A 9,904-nucleotide genomic window follows, 5' to 3' on the forward strand; every position below is an offset into this window, starting at 1 on the left:
CACTGGTACGGAGGGATTATCCTTTTACTCTGCATGTATAACTTGTCTGAAGTCTAACTAAGCAAAATGTTTGACCAAATCCTTTCTTAAGAAATACAACAAGACAGATGTACGGCTTGAAAATTTATTGCATGATGCAGGTTATGATATTGTTTCGAATCCTGGATCTTAAATTTCAGAAAATCCAAAAGTGAGCATAAATTCTTGAAACTAAGCATGGTCACGTGATATGGCACAAATATTACTTCGTAAGTTTTTTCTTCAATTTGAGACAAGCTGCTTATGACAAGTTGCACAAATGAAGAGCCAAGGTATTTTGGAACAAAGACCTGTCACGTTAAGGCGAACGCTTTCACTATTGAAACCGTGGGCGTTTACGTGCCGCCACGAGTCCCTGCTTCTCATCGGCAGGTGCCATCCGAGCAAGCGTGTGAGTCGACGGGAGGCGTGCGAGCAGACCGCTGCGCCGGCTGTCAGGGAGGCGTGCGAGCAGACCGATGTGCAGGCTCACCAGGAGGCGAGCCCTTTGACCAGGCTCCGCCGCCCACCGTCGTCCCAACTGCTCCCACTTTTAATGTCGCCGGCGCCGTAGTTTAAAATCAACCCCGCACTACCCGGTATCGCTACAATCCTCTCTCTTCCTCTCCAATTCTCCTGTCGTCTACCTCCAACTAGCCTGACCTAAACGTATGCCATGCCGCATCACGATGGTCTGCCCTTAGTGTTCCAGTTTCCTGAGGAAGACACCTAGCCAGAGTCTCAAGAACATAAGGCGCTTTGGGACGAGCTTGAACTGGCCTTGCGGGAAGACGCCGCGCCTGTCCCCGCTCCCGTTCCGGCTCCTGAGGCCCCGACTGCACCAGCGCCCATCCCCGTGGCATTGATGGGCTGGGAGCCGCACATTTTCCCCGAGCTTGATCCCACGGGGTTCCACGAGGTCCCCGCCGACTTTCACGCGCCCGTGCACGTGCCAGTGCATGTGCCTGCGCGTGCACTGATGCGCACGCTCGTGCCGGTGCCCGTGCACCTGCCAGCGCATGCGCCTGTGCGTGCACTGACATGCGCGCCCGTGCCGGTGCCCGTGCACATGAATGTCTCCGCCGCGCCGTTGACAGCGCCTGTCCCCGCGCGGGTGCCAGTGCCCCCCTCAGCGGCATGGATGGCCGCCGTCGACCGCTTCCTTGCACCAACGCCAGTCGCCTCCTCCCGCCAGTTGACTCGCTCCGAAGTCCAAAACATTTTGGCCTTCCTTGAAGCTAGGCCAATGTCCAGGAGTACGCCAACAACTTCGCAAGATGCCGCCGTCGCCGTCGGTCAGTGGCCCGACGACACACAGAGCACGGCAGAGGAGCCGATTCCCACCGCGAGACGTTCGGATTGCCATGCTTAAAATCCGAACATTTATCATTTCCGTTTATTTTATATCGATCGTCGTATAATTTAAAGTCGGAGTCAAACTGAACGAAATGTATGGTTTGATCGATTGAATGTTCTGCTAGAGCCGTATCAAATTAAATATAAAACGTCATCAAGCCACATGTATTCCTTGTCATCCAACGACCTAGACTGCTTCAATGTCGAGCGCTCAACACGTTTAGCGTGCAGTTAATTTCATGCCAAAAATAGTGCTAATCACATGGCAACACGCAAATAATATCCTAGTAGTTAATATCCGCATGCACTTAATATACTTCCAAGTTAACGTGCATTGCACGTACACACTGACTAGTGCTGCTAGTACGTGAAACTGGTGCCGTGACTTGTGAACGCGTCCAGATATGGTCAACGGCAACATCGCCCGCGAGTTCTTCCTGTTTGCCCATGCGTCTAAACGCAGAAGGGGAGGAGAGAGAGAGAGCACACATGGAACCCACCAGTAAGTGAAGGCGAATAGTACTAAAAATAATATTACATGTTATCCATTAATTAGGCTGTGGTAATATAAAAACATTATGTGAACAAAGGGGGTACAACAAACATTGCTATTCTACGTATGTTGCCTATTGACGTGCGGCTTGAAGGCCCGGTCGCATGTTCGATCCTCGTCCTTTATTTTTTAATTTGTATATGGGTCCAAATTTGTTTCATGACATGTGGCCCCCTCAGTGTGTAGTTTGTAGCACTTTAATTTGTGGGTTGAAATTTGTTCCATTCCAAGTGGACTATCGGTGTGTAGTTTTGTAGCTTATTTATAATAATTAAAGAGAACAACATAGTTTTTTCAATAATACCATGGTGCGACGTTGAAGGCGAGAAAGGACGTGCGAGAGTGCGATGACCGAGCCAGAGGGAAATCAACTAGGGGAGTTGCGTGGGTTGCAACGGTGTTTGGAGTAGTTGTGGGCCGAATGCTACGAAAATATAATCTAAACCGACCGGAATAAATGCCTACACAAATTAATCCAAGGTTGGAGTGCCCCTCGCAATGTAAATAGCTTCGGCTTTGCGAGGGATGGAGAGGTAGTAGCTTCAACGCGTGGAATATATAGTGTGAGAAAGCGAGGTCAATCGAGAGACATATAGTTAGAAAGAGAAAGTGAGTGTGGTCCGACATTCATTGAACAAATATATATGCTCTGGAGAGATATTGTCCGATTGAGCTTTTTGGCAAGGGTGAGGGCTGTAAGATAGAGCTTGAGAGATGATCTAGTCATAGACGTGTAGATATATTTTGTGCGTGGGAGGAAGCAACGTCAACCGATCACATAGGGTCGCCGTGCGATCGAAAGAGTGAGACGGGTTGGAGAGAGTGACCTAGATAGACGATGTGCGTGAGAGAGTATACAATGTGAATAGGTCGAATTGGGCTCAAACATGGTGATATATCATTCTTGTCCGAGAAAGAGCGAGGTCAATCGAGACATGCGGAGAGAGAGAGAGAGATTGAGTGAGCATGGCCCACCATGAGGTCGAAAGAGTGGCGACGGCTTGGATTGACTGACCTAGATAGACAATCTGCGTGAGAGAGTATAGAGTGTGTCGATCGAGGCCCGAACAGGGAGATATATCTTTTGTGTGTGAAAGAAAACGAGGTTAAACCAGACTCAGATAAAGAGAGCGAGATTGAGCGAGTGTGGCCCGCCGTGCGGAAGAAAGAGTGAGACAGTCTCGAGGGAGTGACCTAGATATACAACATGCGTGCGTGCGCACGAGAGGTTGGGGGGGCTAGATAGGCAATGCATGTATGTAGCGCGAGAGGGTGAGAGGGAGAGGGGGGAGAGAGAGAGGTCGGCATCGGGTGCAATGGCGGGTGTGTGAGGTAAATACATTTGGTAACAGAGTGGAAAAAGGGGTTGTGTAGTTGAGAGACTTAGAGATCGAAACATAGAGAGAAAGAATGAACGTGTGTTTGAAACCGATAGCTTCCTAAGGTGGTTAGGAGAGGAAGATTGACCAATACAGGAAGTATGTAGCATTTATGCGGGGGGGGGGCTAAAAACAACATTTGAATGTACATAGTACGAGACTTAATATCGATGTTTCAATTCAGTGTACATTGTAAGATTTGAACAGAGGACCAGGCATACGGGTAATTGTTTCGAATCGAAAAGTTGACATTGACTGTGTTTGTTGTGCTATTTTGTAGGCCATATGTTTGAATCCATCCAAAAGTTTTCTCACTACCATGGTGTTCATCATATACATATGAATTTGTATTAAAAAAGTAGCATGGATACAGTGAAATGCGAAATCCACGTTAGAATTGGAGATCGCTACGTGACACACACTCTAATTCAAATAACTAACTACGTGACACACACTCTAATTCAAATAACTAATTATGTGACACACACTCTAATCCACGTTAGCGTGGGTACCGTTTCGAATTTTTTTCAAATAACTCCTCATTAATTAATTTATAGTACTCCCTCTGTTCACTTTTATAAGACCTTGAAGACATTTCAGACAATGTGCAAAACAGTTCATTTTAAGTTGTCTGAAACGACTTACAAAAGTGAACGGATGGAGTATCTCGTTTCGAATGACTAATTATTGCAAGGAAAACACGGGCATGGTAATACATACAGATTCGTTTGCAAATCAAAGAAGATTCGTTTGCATTCTCAAATGTAGGTGCACCAGGCAGACCAGGGTCGTGTCATGGTGGACGCTGCTTCGGTGCTTAAAGGCAACTGCCTTTGGGTCACTGACATGTGGGCCAGCCACCTGTTGGGCCCACATGTCATGGACACAAAGGCGGGTGCCTTAAGGAACCAAGCATAGTCCTGTCGGGGTGGTCGCGTGTGTCGAACGGACGCGTAGCACCCAGCCACCCACCCCCCCTCCCCCCCAAAAAAAGGACGACGACAATATAAGTTCGCGCTTCCACGTTTCGGATTGAAATATCTGGCGGCCCCAATTCCAGCCCTGCAAAATCTCTCTTCTCCACCGTCCCCTTCCGCGCCCAGAATGCTCAAATCCCTAATTCGCCGCCAACCCAAGAATTGCCCCTCGTCTCGTCTCTTTCCCCACCGTTCCCCACCTCTGTGCCGGACGACGATGACGAAGACGACGGTCGCGCTGCACCACCGCACCAGAGCTACCTCATCTACGCCCTCATCCACCGCACCGGGTGGTCCACCGACAACGTCGGCCGCCGCAACCGACGTGCCTCACAGACACCGAGTTCCACCGCATCAGGTGCGCTTCACCGACACCGTCTCCCAGCTCACCGGGGCTACTTCACCGAGCACATCGTCGCACCTCCGCCCCCCGAGGCCGTTGGGGCTTCATCAACGGTCTCGTCCATCGCATCGTAGCGCTCCGCTGCCACTCAAGATCTGCATCCGTGCGCGGCCAGCCAACGCCAGCGCATCACCCTCAACGCCTCTGAAGTGACCCGCACTCTAGCTAGGCGAGCTTTTCCAAACGCCGGCCCGAACTAGGTATCCACACATCACTCCCTTGTGCAATGTTCCGACGATGTTTGGATATCCTTTCACTGCTCTCTTAGCTTAGACGCCTATGCAACTCTTACTTTAACTCTTATTTCTTCTGTAGATATCATCTGAAACAAGCAAATCCATTTTTTAGCGAAGCATGATGGCGCTACGGGATCTGGTACACATCCTGCACACCCGTATAACCTTGTAAGTATCTGTCCTCCGGTTCAACATCAAGGTCGATTCCTCTTATTTGATCAACCATTCGTCGTGTCGAAAATGCAGAGGGGGATGCAAGGAGCACAAGGCCTGCACATCCAAGCAAGTGGTAACATGGACTTGTACATGGAACATCCCAAGCGCAAGCAGAGCTGCAGGGAGCCTGTACAATGAGCTAGCGTAAGTCCCTGCATTTCATTTAATTTGTACTGGCATTCGTGTATGATTTGTGTGCAGTGGCTGATCCACAAATTCAAGTTACCAGGGGCGAACACTTAACTTAAAAAATACGAAGGCTCTTGCACTCCGGAAATCAACATTACTTGAGAAATGTGAAGCTACATGCACTTTGAAAACCAGCTAATGATCCAAAGTAGTTCAGATTATAAACACTAAATGATGCAAGCACCAAAAAACACAAAATGCAACATGGTGTACAAGGACTACAAACATGGTCTGTACCTGCTTGAATTATTCATTCTCTGGCTGAAAATATCGAAGTGTAATTGCACGTATAACCAGTGCGCAAACTGCATATCAATATATCTATCCTGCAAAAGTATGGCAATAGTTTCAAACAACAGATTAGAAAAGTATTTATGCTATGTTGTCATGATACGGGGACTTTCTGGTAGATGGCCTCGACGTTTCCTCAAGCTATGAAAATGCACTATAATTTGCTTGTCATCAATGCCTACAAATCTCTGTCTCTCTCAACATAGTAGATCATAATTAGACACTAAATCCTTCAATGAGCTTGCAAAATGCTTGCATTAGATCCCTCATTAGACACTATATGTTCATCACCAGGAGCATGTAAAATGTTTGTATCAAATCCTTCATTAGTAGTCTGTTCATTAGACACTTCAGGCTCAAGAACAACATGAGCTTGTATCTTTGCACCAGGAGTATTGATTGCGGGAGTAATAAAATAAGTAGAAATTGGTTTCATTTTCTCATAGATTCCCTACATACAAGCAGTTTTACAACACCGTCAGGTTTAACTATTGGCCAAAAATTGAAGAGTTGAATTAGATATAATCAGGGATGTGATGTACCTGCTCGTTGCGCATGCTACTCTTGCAAGCTGCGACTGTCCGTTGGCGCAAGCTCGATGCCATGCCCGTGCTGCCGTCGCTGCCTCCCACGCAGGCTACACCCAGGGTTGGATCTTCATCTTCTTGTCCTTCCGTTCGCTTGAAGCCCGGCGACCGCCCTCCAACGAGGGCGCGAGGAAGTGTTGTGTCGGTCTGTCCAGCGGCGGCTAGGTTAGGAGCGAACCAGACTGGAGGCTGGAGCGAATGAATTGGGATTTTTCCTGCTGTCGATCGATATGGGAGGCGCTCGTTTGGGCCGCGAGCTTGCTATAGGGCCTGCCTTGCACTTATGTTATTGGCCCATCCAAATTGAAACATTTTTCTTCATTTTTTACATTGCCTGCTCGTGCGTTGGGACGAACAAAACTAGCGTGGGCCAACCTGGACGACTCAAAATAGGTGCACACTTTCCAGCCACCTGAGGCGGCCGCCCATAACAGCCCCTATGGTGGCGTCGCCCCTTTTTGCGTGTATGATTGGATAGTGAAAAATATTCCAGTGGCGCTTTTGATTTACGCACAGAATGGTTGAATTGCTTGTTTCTATGAACTGAGTTTGCCAATAATGTGAAGGATGCCAGTCTTTTCATCCTATTGTAGATTGCTTAGATCTCGATATGCCAAAAGTAATCACATGAAATATACAGTAAAAGCTAGTGTGATGTGTTTGGCTACAACTAGTCTGACTACACGTCCTCATATAACATATCAAGGACGCACCATCTTACTAGATTAACAATTCGACTTACCCATGCAGTGTGGGAAAAAAAGATGTATTGGGACTGCGTATCCAAGCAATTGATGCCATGGACTCCTTCGTACAACCTTGTAAGCAAAAAAGAAGTTGCATTGTGCCTGTAAAAAGAACTAGCGTAAGTTCAGTTACCTGCTTCTCGGAATTTTAGTTAGCAACTTATTGCAAAATTGTTCAATTACGTTGCTTGGCTTAATTTAGTTTGCTACTGATTACATAATGGCACAACTTGTTAATCATATTTTAGACTGCGCCTATCTATGTGTTTGATACTTACTGTTAAGAATTACCTGTTTGCTTTAACTTAAATATCTACTTGTTTGTTTAACTGCTTTGCTACTGCAACAGCGGGTTACAATGATGTTAATAACTACTTTTCAGCATCCAATTGAAACTCTTTAATTCCTTGTTTGTTTAACTGGTTTGCTGTTATAACTCCCAGTTGAGATGTTTTGCTAACTTCAACTTTTCTGAATCCAATCGGAACTTTAATGGCAAAATAGGTTAGCCCAAGATCAAAGAGCGAGGTCCCCATGGACGTTGCATCATCCCACAGCATTGGCACCAGCCCAATCGTGCATTATGAATTGCCAACTACTGATGCTCTAGAGGCTAAACTAGTGGTAGAAAGAGATTCTGCTTCTGCACTTAGAGATGAAGTTGACATATTGAGGAAGCAAACAGCACAATCACAAGCAGTACTCAAGACAACCATTAAATATTTGGTGGATTTCAAAACGAAGCAAGCTGAGACTGACCAGATTGTTAAGGTCCTGAAGGAAAAAAGGAAATTAAATTCCTACTTGGTAAATCATAGGTGAAATGTTCTTTCCATAGTTGAATAACCTTTGTGTTGTCTATTCATGTAATCAATCAAACCATTTGTTTTAGAGATCATGTAATAATTGTTTTTTTTGTTTTTTGGTTTGTAATTTTATTTGAGCACAAGTCTGTATCAATTGATAAGACTCGGAGACATTTCATTTGGATTGCTGTGCCAGACCTACAAATATGCCAATCGGGCTGAATGTGCATTCAGCAATAGTAGTAGTATAGATGGACTATAAGTGGCACGCATTGGAAAGGGCCAAGATGCTGGCTAAAAAAGGATGCTGTTGTAGCCAAAAAAAAAGTACAGCAGCCTGGCTTATGTTTGTTAGTTGATATTATTGATCCATATACTCTATAAGTGTTTATATGTCTGTTAGTTCTGTACATTCTTGGTTGATTGACTCGGTATTTGAATCTTGATACATCGCTTGTGTACACATCTAAATGGGAGTACACATTATGCTGCGTGTGACATTTGAGTTGGACATGAAGTGTTCCAAATATTCAAATTCACCTTAAACTGGATTCTAGTTTCTGAATTTGACTATCGGCATTTGTAAACCATATTCATATATGACAGTGGAATACATCTTTGTCGTCCTTCTGAAGATATATAAAAACACATAGAATGATTTATAAAGATTCATATAGGAATACAAAATGGATTCGAATTTAGTTGCCGGGGTAAACGTGGATGCTTATTGTCCCAAAATTCGAAAGAAGCAGCAAAATGTCCACTCCCACGTCGGTTGCCTGAAGCCAAGTGTTTGGGAGATGGAAATTACTGTCTACCCATTACACGGACAATCCATCGGCCCGATTTCCACTGCTCTAAATAGGGGTAGGTTAGTAACTTCAATTAGACGTGACACGACCGCCTCTGAGCCCATTCCGACATGGTTGGCGTCAAACATGGGCGGCAAAACTCATTTGATTCAAGCTCGTCCGAAAGACCTCTGTTTCTCCCTCCATTCCACATTCATACACGGTGGGCGGCAAAACAAACTCGACTCGGCCGATATCGATGGAGGCAAATATTTTCAATAGGGGCAGGTTTGTAACTTCACTCATACGTGACACAACCGCCCTACCTGTCAGCCCCGTTCATACACCGTGGGCGCCAACCATGGGCGCCAACCACCCTGTCCTCGCCCGAAATCGCTCTGGGAAAATATTGGCGAGATGCGAGATTACCGTCCTATCCCCAACCGACGAGACGTCCAAATTTTAAACGGGGGCTAAGTTCGTAACTTTCCCATATTTCATATAGGCGCGTCCCAAAAACATGGTTCCCCGTACCTCTCCCTCCATTTTCCATTCATACACCGTCCGCGCTAGAACACCCCATCCCCACACCAGCCTCCGCCCGCCACCCCATCCATCGCCGCCGTCCTCCACCACATCCATCGCCACCGTCCTCCACCATGCCGGAGCACCTACCAAGACCGCGTCGTCCACTACTAGAGATAGACGTTTCTCATCCACGGCGACGGACCATTAGCCTTGCATCGCGTCCTCTCGCTTCATCGGCGCCGTCGTCCTCTTTGCCGGGGCCGCTCACACGACCTTCTCTTCCACCGCAGAGGGACTTATCCCCCGATGCACCCGTCTACCATCGCAGATCTGCTTCAATGCCACCGACAGCCATCGCACCCCCAATGCCTACACGGCGCCGCAAGAGAGGTGGTACTTCATATCTCCTCAACTTTTTGATCTCAACCAGAAAATAGATCTTAACTTGGTTACTCTACTTTCTTTTCAGCTCTTAGAATTTAGTTCTTAGTTCGAAGCAAACAATGGATGCTAAATATCATTTCTCCGGTTTGCAGCTTCAAATCTGCCATGGCACAGCCATAATACGGTTTAATTGATCATGCTTAGGGTTTAATTGATCATGTTGGTTCCGTGCTGGTTTCTTTAACAGAAATCGGAGGGGAAACCCTCTTTAGTTAAAAAAATATGCTTAGAGTTTCCCCCTTTTATGATCACTATACGATCAGAATACGTGCTTCGTGTCATAATAACACTGCTCCACCCATCAAGCTAAAGAAGCTTAATTGTTCAAATACGAATCTGATGTTATTAAAAGAGAGTTGTTTAATTGGTCAGCTAAATGTTCGT

This window comes from Aegilops tauschii, chromosome 7, assembly GCF_002575655.3.
Source record: "Aegilops tauschii subsp. strangulata cultivar AL8/78 chromosome 7, Aet v6.0, whole genome shotgun sequence".
NCBI classification, from domain to species: domain Eukaryota; kingdom Viridiplantae; phylum Streptophyta; class Magnoliopsida; order Poales; family Poaceae; genus Aegilops; species Aegilops tauschii.